Source organism: Triticum dicoccoides, chromosome 5B (assembly GCF_002162155.2).
Source record: "Triticum dicoccoides isolate Atlit2015 ecotype Zavitan chromosome 5B, WEW_v2.0, whole genome shotgun sequence".
NCBI lineage: Eukaryota > Viridiplantae > Streptophyta > Magnoliopsida > Poales > Poaceae > Triticum > Triticum dicoccoides.
The window spans coordinates 627,992,321-628,008,007 of record NC_041389.1 but is presented as its reverse complement, the minus strand read 5'-3'; positions in this window follow the sequence as shown (position 1 = coordinate 628,008,007).

Here is a 15,687-nt window from a genome sequence, read left to right as displayed (position 1 = left end):
TAATAGTTATATCCCCAACATTAGGCCCCAAATTGATTTGAATGGGTTCATGTCAATCTTCAATACTCAGAAAAATTCTTCTGCTCTTCGTTTGAATAGAAGTCTTATAACCCACCATGACGTCATCCTCTGGATTTGTGATAACCCGCCATGACATCATGTGCCATTAATGCATGTTTTGTCCAACATATCTCAACGGATCCTTATCTTAATGACCGTCCCGAGAATCGAGGCGTCCTAGTAGCTGGATAACCATATTTTTGGCCTCCTCGTTTTTCGCGCCCACTTATCAGTCTTTCCTTATAAATAGACCCGACCAGGTCCTTCCTCATGCTCCCCTTTCATGCTTCTTCTTCCTCCCACAACCCTACTGCCTCTCAAGCTCCACCGCCGCCGCAGAGCACTTCGTCTTCTTCGGCCTCGGCCGCTGCATCAACCTGAGTCGATCCAGAGAACGGCGGCGACCCTCCGCAGTAGATCTGCAGTTGTAAGTCTCCGCTTTTCCGCACCTCAGATCCGCATTAGGGTTTACGAGTTCTTCTGTGTTCTTTGTTGTTCATCACGGTTTCTTCGTAGTTCCTCCACCGCAGCCTCTTTTGATCCAAAAGAAATATAGAACTCATGCGGTAGTTGTTTTGCGTCCATTTTTTATACTAGCAGATCCCTTTTTCTGTAAAGAGGCCTCATTAGGTATATCTTGGAGAAGATCCCAGCTTACTACTCTTCAGAGAGTTATTTTTCTTGAACCACCAGAACGAGTGTGCCAACGAACCTAGCTTGGAACTTGGCGGGGTCTCAATCCAACGACGGAGAGACGTCATTTTTCCTTATGCCAATCCACCAAGTCACCCCAAAGACTGGAACCAGGCATGGCTCTATTGCCAGGACACTTCTCCGGCTGATGAGAACCCTCTGCCCGGCTTTCATGCTCTGTGTCTTGACTCCAATCATCCACTTCCTGATAAGATAACAGCCGCCGAACGGCAGACGCTCACCCCCACCATGGCTAAAATTAAGGCACTTTTGGGAAATGGGCTAAATGGTATCGACTTGGTCCGGGTTTGGCTTGCCTCGCGGATCATTCCATTGAGCCGCCGCCCCGGTCTGATGTGTACCTATACGGGAAAGAAGGATGACCCTCTGCGGCACACATCGGACGATTTACCTAACCACGTCATTGATGACATGACAAAGTCTCTCCTGAATGAAAGCCTAGCAGATTGCGGCAAGGTGGGCTTAAGCCCCTTCTGCGAAGCTAACTCGGCTCCAGCGGTAAGCCGCCAATCTGAATAAATTACCTTCATCCTTTGATGTTTTGTCTGTATTCACACCTTTGCTGATTTTCACAGGCTAATGATAAATTCTGGAAGGCTAAATATGATCATGAGGCTGTGAAGAGAGCCAGGAAGGCCAAGAGCCGCTAGGAAAGAAGCCGCCAAGAAGAAGGGGAAGAAGGCCAGCGCCTCTGACTTGCTTAGACTTGAAGATACTTCTGAGTCGGAGGTAGCCCTTGACTCTCTTGGCTCCTTTTTTAACCACCTTATTGACACTGATTATCATCAGGAGGACACGGGAACAAGTCATGGAAAGGATGAAGAGGTAACTATCATTTCCTCCAACTCCGAGCCTTTGCCAAGATAGAAAATCCGAAGAGTAACCCGGAAAGTAAGATTTTCACATCCCTTAGCTTATCAAGATCCTCAATTTCTTTTGAAGCGACAGATTCATGAGAGCCGGAGGCAGACCCAGACTAGCAAGGATGTGGAACTCTCCTCCAGCTTACCAAATACACCAAGGAAGCGCCGGAACAAGGTCACCTCCGATTTCAATCCCTTTTATCCTTTGGCGGGTCTCACTCATCAACCACTCAACTCTTCTGACTCGAATTATCAGGAAACTTCACCTTCCTCCAGCGACTCAATGCAGTCCAACTTGTCGGCTTTCAAGACCGCTCTAGGGTAACGATGATTGACTTGTCCTGTACTCATTTCAACTCTTTATATTTATACTGATCTTTTGATCTTATGCAGCGAAAAAGCAAAGCCTAGCAAGAAGGCAAAAAAGAACAAGCCGGCTGAAGAACCAATCGTCAAAGAGACGGAACTCCAGACGGCCGTACCTGAGGCCTTTGTTCTTGATCCACCACCTGAACCGGCTCATGACACGCTGCCGCCGACTGTTGACCCGCATGCCGAACAAGCCGTCGATGGCTCTGAAAACCCAGAAGTCTCTAGCCCGTCCAAGACAGACGACCCGCAAAATGCTGATGTTGAGATTACCAGAATCGGCTACACTGAACCAGGGAGACCTGGCCAAGTGTTCTACCAAGGAGGAGCTCCTGGAACGCCGCAAGATCTGGTTTGATGTTGCTGATTATACTCACATGAGTATTGAAGAAGTTTTTTATGGCTATCTTAGCCAAGTACACAGCAGCCGAGATGTCGAAATTGATATGCTGAAGCAAATTCACCAGAAGTTTGAGGTATAAACTCTTCCCTTCCTTGAATTATCCTTGCTATGCTAGCCCCCAAGTCTATTGCTTATGATGAATATGTTGTAGACTTAGAACAAACATGTAAGCATTAGTGACATCCTTTGATCAAATCTGTAAAAAGGCAGCTTAATCCGTAGTCCCCAAGGGCCGGTTTAATCAACCTGAATGAACCAGTCCTTCACATGCTTGTTTAGAATGTAGTTGTGTAGCTTTAATAGCAATATGCATTAGCCCCCAAGTGCACTTGGGACTTACTCTCATGAACCACCACCAGAAAAAATTCTTTGGTAGACATTAGCCCCCAAGTGCCAAGTGTTGTTGCTTGCAAAAGGCTTGGGACTTAATATTATATGCAAACTGTCATGATTTTGACCTGGTATTTGCACAGGCCACCACCACTCAACTTCAATCAGAAGTGTCTGACTTAAAGAACCGCCTGGAAGCATAGGAGACTAAGACCCAAAGAGCCAACTCCAAATTTGAATTCAGTGTATCTGAACAAGAGAAACTGATAAACGACTTTGAAGTGGAGAAAAAGGCCTGGGCTGAAGAAAAGATCGCTTTGACCAATCGAGCTGATAAAGCAGAGGCGGCTCTTGAAGAGACGGCTCTTGAAGAGACGATCGTCGAATTATCCGGCTTAAAACGCCATGTCTCTCATATGGTCTCAGCAATCTTTGGTAAGTCGCCCTGCAAGTGTCAAATATTTGAATCGCTCTAGTGATCATATAAATTGTCATTAACTCTCCTGACATTGGTATGCAGGCCCCAGGAGCACAAATCTTAACCAAGACATGCTGAAAAAGCTGAAAGCGGTTTACACGCTGGTGGAACAACTCTACACCGGATCTCAGCGTGCCTTAGCCACAGTGGCTCTATATAATGAAGTTCCCACACTCCCGGTGGATGTGCTAAGGAAGCTTTCTGTGCTACCCCAGCGAGTTAATGAATTAAGGCGGTCGTCTGCAAAAGCCGGAGCCGTGGCGGCTTTAAGCCGAGCCAAAGCTTGGCTTCTTGAGTTAGACCCAGCCGAGATCGCCATTGGGTATCCAAGCCTTAAGGAGGATGGCACGCCATTTGAACAGGAGGACTTCGCCGCTTGTGTGAAAGAAATACACCCTGTGGCCACATTGATTGCTGATGAGGCGGATCTCACCAGGTACTAGCCGGGTTATGATGCGGAGAACCGGAGGATTCGAACGCCACATTATAAAGTGACCAGCCTGATCCCGCTAATCCGTAAGCATACCTTCGCCCTTGACATTGACCCGGTCGGACTAATTGATGATGAAGCTGAATTTGAAGCTTTGAATGGCATTGAGTGGTCATCATCAACCTTCCAGGACAGGGAACAGGGCGAAGAAGCGGGGAGGGCTGACCCGGAAGCTTCAGGTCAACAAGAGAATTAATCCGCCGGGCGGCTCATATTTGTAGCCTGCTGAAAAACAACTTGATCATTTGGACTCGGGGAGTCATGTAATAGGGTAGAAATGACTTTGCTTTGTCATGCCATCGTGCATGTTTTGGTGCTCAACATTGTTAAGCTGACATCTCATATTCGCCCCTTTTTATACATATCATCTATTTTTCGTGTGCTTAAGAAAGTCTTTGACCTGCCCTTCACACAGAAATAGATCACAAAAAAACCCTTGGCGGCTTACCGTAGGGTGGGTCATAATATCTTTACATATAACCTCTAATATGGAACAAAGAGTCACAGAAAAGTCTGTTGTGAAATATAGCTTTGAAACACAACTATAATGTCATACATGTGATCTTTTGAACTTGCACTGCCGGTTTATGTGACCCGAACAGTAAGGGTGATAACCCAATCGTTGGAAACCATCACTTCCAAATATATGATAATTGTCATATGTCAGCGACTTATCGTCCAAAACCAAGCCGGGTTAAATTTAAACCACGCTTACACTTAGATCTTTGAACTAAAAAGTCCCAAGACAGAATAAAGGTTGTTTTCAAACAAAACTTAAGCCAAACAAAAAGAAAAAGCAAGGCTTCTGATTCGAATACGATCAATAAACTGTTTCGAAGGGGTCAAGCTAGGATTAGAATACAATCACGTAGCCCCCAATGGTTTTGGCGTTGCACCGATCAAGAGGGTACCGACAGCTATGTTCTCTTTGGTTCGAATACGACCTATGTTTGAACAGGAAGCCCCCAAATGACCTTGAGAGTTTTTTAACGACTCTGATTTGAATACGATCAAAGTCAAACCCAAAAGGGATTACGCTATGATTCGAATACGATCAAGAAGCCCCCTAGTGAGTTTGGCAGTGTGCCGATCAAGAGGGTACCGACAGCTATGTTCTCTTTGGTTCGAATATGACCTATGTTTGAACAGGAAGCACCCTAGTGATCATGAGGTTTTAACGGCTAGATTCGAATACGATCATGAGTCGGACCAAGAGGGTTAAGCTAGATTCAAATACGATCAGCCCCCAATTGGTCGTTTGAAATGATGATGATGAAGACATATGATCATTGAGGATGAAAAGGACAGAGGTCCTGCTTTATTACTTATCATAATATATACATCATCCAAATATGTACATCATGAGAGCCGGTGGCTCAAGTGTAGTAAGGCCGAAGATGAGCGATATTCCACGGCCGGCGGGTCTCCTCCTCCGACTTACGTGAGTCTTTGTACTCTCGAACATCGATAAGGTAGTATGACCCGTTGTTCAAGTTATTGCTGACCACAAAGGGCCCTTCCCAAGGTGGGGATAACTTGTGTGCATCAGTTTGATCCTGGATGAGTTGGAGCACCAAATCACCTTCTTGAAAGGTTCTGGACTTAACCCGGCGGTTGTGATAACGACGCAGGTCATGTTGGTATATCGCCGAGCGGGCTGCTGCCAAATCACGCTTTTCATCCAACAGGTCAAGTGCATCTTGACGGGCTTGTTCATTATCAGCTTCAACGTAAGCCGCCACATGGGGCGAGTCATGATGGATGTCACTAGGTAGAACCGCCTCTGCTCCGTAGACCATGAAGAAAGGCGTATAACCCGTAGACCTATTGGGGTAGTATTGATGCTCCATATCATAGAAGGTAACTCCTCCCACCCAACAACCCGGCATCCGTTGCAAAGGAACCATAAGCCGGGGTTTGATGCCTTTCAAGATTTCCTGATTGGCTCTTTCAGCTTGACCATTGGATTGAGGGTGAGCTACTGATGAAACATCAAGCCTGATATGCTCACATTGACAGAATTCCTCCATGGCACCCTTGGACAGATTAGTACCATTGTCAATTATAATGTTGTGTGGAAAGCCAAAGCGAAAGATCACCTTTTTCATGAATTGAACCGCCGTGGCTGCATCACACTTACTAACTGGCTCTGCCTCAATCCACTTTGCAAATTTGTCAACCGCCACCAAGAGGTGGGTCTTTTTATCGTTGGATCTTTTGAAAGGCCCAACCATGTCAAGTCCCCAGACTGCAAATGGCCAAGTAATTGGAATCATCCTCAACTCTTGAGCCGGCACATGAGCACATCTTGAGAACTTCTGACAACCATCACATTTACTGACCAGATCCTCCACATCAGCGTGAGCCGTCAGCCAATTAAACCCATGACAAAAAGCCTTGGCCACCAGGGACTTTGGACCGGCATGGTGGCCACAATCTCCTTCATGAATCTCACGAAGAATTTCTTGACCTTCCTCGGGAGAAATACAACGCTGAAACGCCCCAGTGACATTGCGATGATGCAACTCGCCATTGGCAATTGTCATTGACTTAGACCGCCGGGTTATCTGCCTGGCCAAGGTTTCATCCTCAGGCAACTCAGCTCAGGTCATGTAAGCCAAGTACGGTACCGTCCAATCTAGGATGACGTGAAGAGCCGCCACCAACTATGCTTCCGGGTCAGGAACAGCCAAGTCTTCCTCTGTAGGCAACATGACAGAAGGGTTATGCAGAATATCCAAGAAAGTGTTAGGTGGCACCGGCTTACGCTGAGACCCCAGCCGGCTTAAAGCATCAGCTGCCTCATTCTTTCTGTGATCAATGTGCTCCACTTGGTAACCCTTGAAGTGTCCAGCAATGGCATCAACTTCACGACGATAAGCCGCCATGAGAGGATCCTTGGAATCCCACTTGACTGATACTTGTTGAGCAACCAAATCCAAGTCGCCAAAGCACCTTACCCGGCTTAAGCTCATCTCCTTAGCCATCCGAAGACCATGGAGCAAGGCCTCATACTCAGCTGCATTGTTAGTACAGGGAAACATCAACCGTAGCACATAACAAAAAAAATCACATCGAGGGGAACCTAAAACATCTCCAGCCCCCGAGCCCTCCAATTGCCTGGACCCATCAAAGTGAATAGTCCAATATTTGTTATCTAGCTTCTCTTCAGGCATCTGCAGCTCTGTCCAATCGTTGATGAAATTCACCAGTGCTTGAGACTTGATAGCAGTACATGGCACATACTTTAAACCATGAGGCCCAAGTTCAATGGCCCACTTGGCGACTTGTCATGTGGCTTCTTTGTTTTGAATGATGTCTCCCAAAGGAGCAGAACTGACCACTGTGATGGGATGACCCATGAAATATTGCTTAAGCTTCCGGCTTGCCATGAACACCCCATAAACGAGCTTCTGCCAATGTGGATACCTTTGCTTGGACTCAATAAGCACCGCACTGATGTAGTAAACCGGTCGTTGAACCGGATGCTCCTTGCCGGCCTCCTTGCGCTCCACCACAATGGCTACAATGATGGCACGTGTGTTAGCAGCCACATATAACAATAATGGCTCCTTATCAATAGGAGCAGCAAGGACTGGCGGCTCAGCTAGCTGTCTCTTCAAATCTTTGACGGCAGTGTTAGCAGCATCACTCCAGACAAAGTCATCTGTTTTCTTCATCATCTGATACAGCGGTATGGCCTTCTCTCCTAACCGGCTTATGAACCGGCTTAAAGCGGCAATATGATCTGCCAAACGCTAAACATCATTGATACACGCCGGTTTAGCCAAAGAAGTGATTGCCTTGATCTTATCCGGATTAGCCTCAGTGCCTTTGTTAGAAACCAGAAAACCCAAAAGCTTGCCTGCGGGCACACCAAAAACGCACTTGGCCGGGTTAAGCATCATCTTGTAGACCCAGAGATTATCAAAGGTTTCCTTCAAATCATCTATCAAGGTCTCCTTCTCTCTGTATTTTACCACAATGGCATCCACATAAGCATGAACATTGCGCCCAATCTGATTGTGAACACAATTCTGCACACATCGCTGATAAGTCGCCTGGGCACTCTTAAGCCCAAAATGCATAGATACATAGCAGAAGGCTCCAAATGGAGTAATAAAAGTCGTCTTCTCCTGGTCCTTAATTGCCATCTTGATCTGATGATAACCAGAATAAGCATCCAAAAAGCTCAAACGCTCACAACCCGCCATAGAATCAATGATTTGATCAATATGAGGGAGAGCAAAGGGATCAGCCGGACAAGCCTTGTTTAAGTCCATGTAATCCACACACATACGCGAGGTGCCGTTCTTCTTAAGCACAAGCACCGGGTTAGCCAACCACTCTGGATGAAAAACTTCAACAATGAACCCGGTCGCCAAGAGTCAGGCCACCTCCTCACTAATGGCCTTACGCCTCTCCTTATTGAACCGCCGAAGAAACTGCTTGACCGGCTTAAATTTTGGATCAATATTGAGAGTGTGCTCAGCGAGTTCTCTCGGTACACCCGGCATGTTAGAAGGTTTCCATGCAAAGATGTCCTGGTTCTCACAGATGAACTTGATGAGCGCACTTTCCTATTTGGGATCCAGATTAGCACTGATACTGAACTGCTTAGATGAGTCGCCTGGAACAAAGTCAACAAGTTTGGTGTCATCAGCCGACTTAAACTTCATCACCGGCTCATGTTCTGTAGTTGGCTTCTTTAAAGATGTCATGTCTGTCGGGTCAACATTGTCCTTATAGTACTTCAGCTCCCACTACTAGGGAAAAGCCTAGTAGCAGCGCGGGTTTTGGGTGTATCAGTAGCACGGGTGCCCGTGCTACCGATACGGCGCCATAGCTAACTTGTAGCAGTAGCGCATGTTGACACACGCTACTGCTATACATGGTTAGCTGTAGCATGCGTTGCAAACAGCACTACTGCTAATTAGCTGTAGCGGGTCTTATACCCCGCGCTACTGCTATTACTTTCAAAAACAAAACAAAATCTCGATCCCGTGCGTGCTGTCAATGGCAGCAATTGTAAGATCTAGCAAGGATTGGCATCGCCGGAAGACCAGATCCAGCAGTGGCTGTTGGAGAGGGCCCGTTTCTATGGCAGAGCCAGGCCGTGGCGTGGGGCTCCTCTTCCCGACCATGCCAGATAGCTCCGGGTCATCCATGGCGACGACCTGCACGGGCATGGACATGGGAGGGTGAGTCAAACTAGAGGGAGAGAGAGAAAAGGAAAACCGAGGGAGAGAGGAAGGTGATGTAGGGAGCAGCGGAGCTAGTCACCGGTGGCGAGGTGCTTCGGTGTGGTGGCGCGGGGCGGCGGCCTTCTAGACGTCGGTGGAAGACCGATGAGATCCTAGACGCCGGTGGCGCGAGGCGGCGGCCTCTTTCGGTGTCGTGGAGGAGGATGGGTGCATGGGCAAGAGGTCCATGTGAGAGCGTATGGAAAGTGAGAGGAGAGAGTGGTGGAAGAGAGGAGGGACTTGGGGGAGGAGATGGGGATTCATCCGAGGATATGGCGACTTCACCTACCTCATACTTAGTAGTAGCGATAGGTATAAAACCGCGCTACTACTATCAACTTAGTAGTAGCGCGGGTTTATACCCCTCGCTACTACTATGGCATGTGTCGGGGGGCACGGTAGAGACCGCTTAGTAGTAGCGAGGGTTAAAAACCCGCGCTACTACTATCAACTTAGTAGTAGCGAGGGTTAAAAACCCGCGCTACTGCTAATTAGCAGTAGCGCTTCTTTTTGTGCCGCGCTGCTGCTAAGATTCTGTGTATAAGGTTTTCCCTAGTAGTGTCCTCTATAGCACAAACAGACTCAGCATAAGCAGCATCACCTTCCTCACATTCCAAGGCTATCTTCTGACTCCCATGCACTGTGATGGTGCCCTTATAACCCGGCATCTTGAGCTGCAGATAAACATAACACGGTCGTGCCATGAATTTGGCATAAGCCGGCCATCCAAACAAGGCGTGATACGGGCTCTTGATTTTGACCACCTCAAAGGTTAACTTCTCAGCCCTAGAATCATGCTCATCTCCAAAGGCCACTTCCAATTCAATCTTGCCCACTGGGTACGCCGACTTACCAGGCACCACTCCATGGAAAACAGTGTTGGACATCTTAAGATTTTTATCGGTCAACCCCATGCGATGAAAGGTCTCATAATAGAGGATGTTGATATTGCTGCCTACATCCATGAGCACCTTAGTGAATTAATATCCACCAACCTGAGGAGCCACCACCAAGGCCAAGTGACTCGGATTGTCAACCCGGGGAGGGTGATCTTCCCTACTCCATAGAATAAGTTGCTCAGACCATCTCAAATAACGAGGAACTGCCGGCTCAACGGCGTTCACAACCCTCTTATGAAGTTTCTGGTCCCGTTTGCACAAACTGGTGGTAAACACATGATATTGTCCACTATTCAGTTGATTTGGATTACTCTGATATCCAGATTACTATTGCTGCTGACCTCCCTGGCCAGATTGCTGATTATAACCACCTTGATTACCTTGAGGGCCTTGAAAATTGGAATTTGAACCGCCGCCCCGGCCATGAAAGCCGCCGCCACCTGAACCGCCACCCGGCCCATGATTACCGTCGAACATGTTGGAATTCTTGAAGGCTTTCATGACCGTACAGTCCTTCCATAGGTGAGTGGCCGATTTCTATGGAGTATCGTGCCTTGGGCAGGGCTCATTTAGCAACTGCTCAAGCGTGGGGCTTGACCCACCGGATTGAGTAGGTGGTCTCCCCTTACGTCATTGATTGTTGCCCTGCACATTGGTGTTAGCCACAAACTCCAAGCTACCATCAGCCTTACGTTTATTATTACCTCCTTGATTTGTCGGGTCATGCTGAGGACCCTTGGCGTTCCCGTTCTTCTTTCCCTTCCCTATCTTCTCATTGTCAGACTCGGGATCCTTGGTACTATCAGAGTCGGCGTATTTGACTAGAGCCGCCATCAGCTGGCCCATGTCATTACAATCACGTTTGAGCCGCCCCAGCTTCATCTTCAGAGGCTTAAAACGGCAATTTTTCTCCAACATTAAGACTGCAGAGTCGGCATCCATCTTGTCAGACGAATGTATTATGGCCTTGACCCGGCGCACCCAATGGGTTGTGGACTCACCCTCCTCTTGCTTGTAGTTAGTCAGATCCACAATTGACATGGGCTGCTTGCATGTATCTTTGAAGTTCTGAATAAACCGTGCTTTTAACTCTGCCCATGAGCCGATGGAATTAGGTGGCAGCCCTTTCAACCAAGTGCGGGCCGTTCCATCCAACATCATGGTGAAATACTTAGCCATTGCAGCATCACTGACTTCCAGTAGGTCCATGGCCATCTCATAGCTTTCAATCCATGCCCCAGGCTGTAAGTCGGCCGTATAATTGGGCACCTTTCAAGGCCCTTTGAAATCCTTGGGCAAACGCTCGTTACGCAGAGCCGGCACCAGACAGGGGACACCTCCAGTCCTACTGGTCACGCCTGCCTCAACAGAAGTCGTCGGATGAACCGGAAAAGGTTGATAAGCCGCTAGCTGAGCCACCTGCTCAGCCGCCCGCTCAGCCTCTTGACGTATCATGTCCTGGTCCACCAGGTTAGGAACTCCATCACACGCCGGGTCATGCCCACGCGGCTGGTCACGGCGCCCAGCGTTGCTTGAAACGGCCGTTGAATCCACGTGCCTGCTATAACTCGGGCTCCGGCTCGGGCGCGGGGTTGAATGAATCCTATCTCGGCTGTAAGAGTACGCCTCCTACTGCGCCAAAGCTGTCTGAAGAAGCTCTCTGACCCTTCATGTTTCAACCGTCGTCGGAGAGCCGCCAATCGTGCCGCCGCGGCAATCATGTTCTCCAAAGGGTTAGAATAATGACCCGGTGGTGTTGCACATAGTGAGGCGGAGTAGTATTCAGACGAGGAGGTTCCATCACTCGCGGCTGAACCGGCGTCCCAGCCTCGGGCGTTGTAACCCGGTTTACCTCTGGCGGGTTACTGGGCCTTGCACCGGGTGTACGGAAGAGCTTTCAAGGATCATAAACCGAAGGCAGATGGGATTGAGTCTTCTGGTACCTTCTCCTCATGACCTCATTTGACGCGTTCTGATCCATTGTAAGTTGGAAAGCCTGCGACTAAATCCGCTGAGCTTGAGCGTCCAGAGCCGCCCGCTCTATGGCCATCCTGACGTCTTCTGCCGCCAGGTCTTCCTTAGCTTGCACTATATCCTGCTTTAACTGCGCCACTTCCGCATCATGTTGAGCTTGATCCGTCGGGTTGACTGCAGTAGTTAATAGAGCTGTCATCTTGTCCATGAGATCCATCAGCACTTGAGCCGTTGGGCGCGCAGGGCCTCCTGCCCCGGCTGCCGCTCACCCGGAGGTTATCGCTACCACAGCCGTAGAGTTCTATCCGGGCTGCGTGCCAGCCATAAAGATCCCAACCCTGCTCGGCGGCTCAAAGGGGTCCGGAATACTGCTGCCATCGAAACAGCCCCCGAGCCCGCCGTCTTGCAGTTGATACAACGAATCCGTCTCACTCGTGGACGACTCACCATCAGAATAGATGGTCGTCTCACCGGCGGACTCAGATCCTCCAGAAAGTTCCCCTCCATGGATGCATTCCACAAAGGCACGCCTCACGGCGGGCTAAGCCTGGGCGGGTCTCGCACGCTGAGCCGTCTCGATGATGTCGGTGCATATGTCCGGCTCAGGGCCCGGCTCGCCGATCTTGCCGATGAAGACGTGGATTCCGCCGAAGGGGACCCGGTACCCGTACTCATTTGAGCCGGCGTCAGGGCCCCAGCCTGCGTCATTGATGTAGATCTTGCCGCGACGACTCTTGGTCATCCGGCCCACAGCGTATCCCTTGAGCCCTTCAAAGCTGCCCTTCAAGAACTCAAATCCACCGTGCGCTGGCCCCACGGTGGGCGCCAACTGTCGTGGAATTGTCACGTCAGATGTCCTTGTGAAAGGACTTAGTCGTGGAGCCATCGCAACTAGGAAGCTTAAAGGGGTTAATCGGGACAAAGGACACGGGGTTTATACTCGTTTGGCCCCTTACGGTGAAGGTAAAAGCCTACGATCCAGTTTTGAGTGGGATTGCTTATGTCTCGATTACTAGGGAGTGAATCCGCTTGACCTAGTTCTCGATCTGATGTTACTTGCCCTGAACCACCGCCGGGTCGTCCCTTTATATACAGAGGTCGACGCCCAGCGGCTCTCACAGTCCTGGCTGGCTCATAAACAGTGTTCGTCTCAGTCTATTTCTATCCTTGCCTTACAATACAAGTTACATACATATGGCGGTTTATCTCTATGGGCCTTAAGTCCCCTTTGGGCTTTGGGCTCTTAACTGAACCGCCATCTTCAAATGTCGTCTTGGGCTTCATACCTTTGAGTCGCCATAGGTATAACCCGGCCCCTCCTGGGCGGGTCATACCTAATAGTTATATCCCCAACACCATCGCTAAGAGTGATCACACCGTTGGGGCCCAAAACTTCAGCTGCACGTAGGCGTAACACAGCTGCACCATGAACTTTACGTATGTGAACCTTTTTAGGAGGATGTGATAGCCGCTCCAAAATGGTATGGACTCAAAGCTCAAGATTATTTAGAGGAAGTTGTCTTCGTCCCCGAAGATGACCTTGAGGGATAATTTATCCTAGCGGATGCACCTTTTTCCCTAGACGGAGTCATGGAAGCGGGTCAGTAAAGGGCATAGGCGAGATTGGAGATCCCCATCTTTGCTAGCGCGTCGATGAAGAGGATGTTCATTCTACTCCTTCCATAAGGAATTTGGGTAGGCGCGAGTTGCCAATGATTAGGTTGAGCACCAGGGCGATTTCCCTGGGTTGCAACATAGTCTGGACAATCAGATCGATCGAAGATGACAGTGGAGTCGGACCAGTCCATGTATTCTGTGATGGCACGTGCAACTTCGTAGACCACTCTACGCATAATTCTCTCGGCTCTCCTCTTATCGAAGGCCGAGACGATCACGTTGAACTCTTGTCTATTGGGTTGTTGAAGGCCCAGCCACCATTGGTGGAGTCAGCGATGCCGAGCAAATCTTGGGCTCGAGCTCCGATAGGGCGTCGAGAAGGGCCTCTAGCATTGTGTGCTATTGCAATGATAAGTGTTGTCTTGCTTGGTAACAAGAGATTCCAAGCTCTTCCCTGGGGGAGCCTGGGTGGTGGCAGGTGGCAGGCTGGTGTAGAGTCGACCCTCTTGTGTGCGATGAAGGTGAATGAGCCAAAATGAAGCTCTAACTTGACATGAAGTTGTCGTCCTGAAGTTAAGATCCAATCTGGGTTAGATGTCCGATCGGGTAACCCACGTATGGCATGCCAACTAACGGTATGGAAAACCGTTAGTAGTGCTGATATGATAGAGCGTGTGACCGAAAGTACAATAAGGGATCGCACACAGGGGATTTACCAGGTTCAGGCCCCTGTCTTGGAGGTATACCCTACTCCTGCTTTTGCTTTGATTGATGTGGGGAAAATGTCTCGTGTAAGGGGTTACAATATGCATGGCGATGTTGCTACCTAGACTATATGACTAGATGTCAGATGCCCTAAGCTACCCATAGGCCTCGCTTTTATAAAGGGAGATGAGGCCTAAGGTTAGACATTTTTCTAACCGACCTAGAATATTAAATCAGCCAGGGAGTCCTTGACTTGTGCATCAAGGTGAGATACTGTGGAAGGAAGGCTTTTTACATGGCTAGTAAACCAAGGAACACTTCGGCCTGATGGGCCATGAGGCTAGCCCATCGTTCATCTTGTCAACCGACGGGACACAACTAGTATCATACATCGTTAGTCCTCAAAATGGTGTGCTCGCTTCTTTGTCTAGGATGGAAACTCTAGGGAAACCTCAGATCCTCTAGGGGGTCGGATGATGATGAAGTCGGTACATCGCTCCTCTTGCGGCATCGTCTTTGGAGTTGCTATCATTTGGAGGGACCAGTGGTAGACGGTGATCGGTGTTGTTGGTGTTGGACATATGTGATCCAAGTTCTCAATCTAGTGGTGGCTAGTCTGATGTTTGTGTTTGAAGTCCGGTTGGCGAGTATGATCCTTCTCGGATGACCTCGTTCCCATATGACACACCTCCCTCTCTTTGAGGGGGGTATCGAGTGCCACCCAGACGACCAACGCTTAATGCATTTGCCTTGCTTGGTTCGATGATGATGGTAGAGCAAGACCTCCCTCCCCTTCTAAAGCCTTTGTGATCTTTGAAGCCAAGATCTGTCTCTTATAGGGCGTGGTGGTGTTGTGGTATTCTTGCATGATGTTTTGGGTTTGTGTGCTTAGTCTAGTCATTGTAATGTGGTCTTCTTCTTCTTCATCAATGAAATGCAACGCCGTTGCTCTTCTTCAGGAAAAAAAATGTTGCATGGCTTTGGCGAAAATTAATATACCCTCGGGGTGATAGGGTTGCAATCACACGATTTGGCATACATTCCCTCGATATGTTACGATCCCATATATGGTTTGCTGCAAACACACAGATGAAATGCCCCGGTGAGTCCGAAGGCCTGCTGCAAACATTCTGTTCATGCATCCTTTGAAATATTTTTCATGTTTGCTTTTTGTGAATTATTCGTCTCATGTTATGGGGGTGGCTGCATTTACATGTTAGCATACGGTGCCATGAGAATGTTACATTGGTTTGCTTGGAATGCTGCGATGTTTTTTGGTATGCGCTTTGGCAAATACCACGGGAGAAATAAAATCGCAAATTAAACGCTTAGTTCTCCTAAAAGGATACTATATACTCCTCTCTATCTCTACTCTCTTCACCGGTTTAATTAACTTTCCTTTGCTACCACTCAGATACTACTCCTATCTTGTTGGCGAAGAAATATCGATCAGATCCGGTTGAGATCTGCTTCCAATGATTTTTTTTCTGTACAACTAGTAATACTCATCTCTCTCTCTCTCTCTCTCTCTCTCTCTCTCTC